Source organism: Geospiza fortis, unplaced genomic scaffold (genome assembly GCF_000277835.1).
Source record: "Geospiza fortis unplaced genomic scaffold, GeoFor_1.0 scaffold135, whole genome shotgun sequence".
NCBI classification, from domain to species: Eukaryota; Metazoa; Chordata; class Aves; order Passeriformes; family Thraupidae; genus Geospiza; species Geospiza fortis.
The window spans coordinates 309,679-310,347 of record NW_005054646.1 but is presented as its reverse complement, the minus strand read 5'-3'; the positions used below and the strand labels follow the sequence as shown (position 1 = coordinate 310,347).

At 68.8% G+C, this 669-nt stretch overlaps 1 protein-coding gene across 1 annotated transcript in view; it reads right to left on the bottom strand.

Moving 5' to 3' along the window:
• The window catches only part of FAAP100 (FA core complex associated protein 100), a 7,924-nt gene that overhangs the window by 659 nt on the left and 6,596 nt on the right, over positions 1 to 669 (bottom strand). The gene's annotated exons all lie outside the window — the stretch shown is intronic.

Genomic DNA, 669 nt, shown 5'->3' with positions numbered 1-669 from the left:
CCGTGCTGCGGGCCACGCTCTGGGAGTACTGACCCGCCCCCGAGCCCCCCCCGCGGCCACCCCCTGTCCCTGGCAATGCGGGGCGGTGGCAGCTGTGTCCCCACCCCCGCGACTCGCGGCATTAAAGTCACCTGGATCACCCCGAGGCACCACCGCGTCCTCCTTCCCACGGAGATCCAGCCCTGTTTCCCTCCCAGGAGCGCACAGAGCCCGTGGAAGGGGCTGATCCGGGGGCCAGGGGGATGCAGGGACCCCCGGGGTGCCACAAGGGATGGGGGTGTCAGCAAAGCCACTGCAGGCAGGAGCCCGAGGGGGTTCCTCCTCTGCCAGGCTGGGGGAGCAGGGGGTGGCAGTGGAAGACCCCCACCCCAAGAGCTGCCAGGACCCTCGGGGAGGATGGAAAGGAACAGAGCCAGGCACGGGGTGAGCAACAGGATCGTTTTCATGGCAGACGACAGAGTTACAGACAGTGGAGAGGTGCGGGAGGGGCCGGGGCCGGACCACGCCGCACCAGCATGGAGATACGAGATCATTTATAGAAACAACGGGGGAGCGGAGACCCCCTCCCCTGCCCAGCAGAAAACGGGGCTCCCCCGGGCACAGCACCCTGTTTGTCCTGATCCTGAAGGCGGCTCGGGGGGCTCAGCCCGCGGCCGGCCCGGCTCGGCA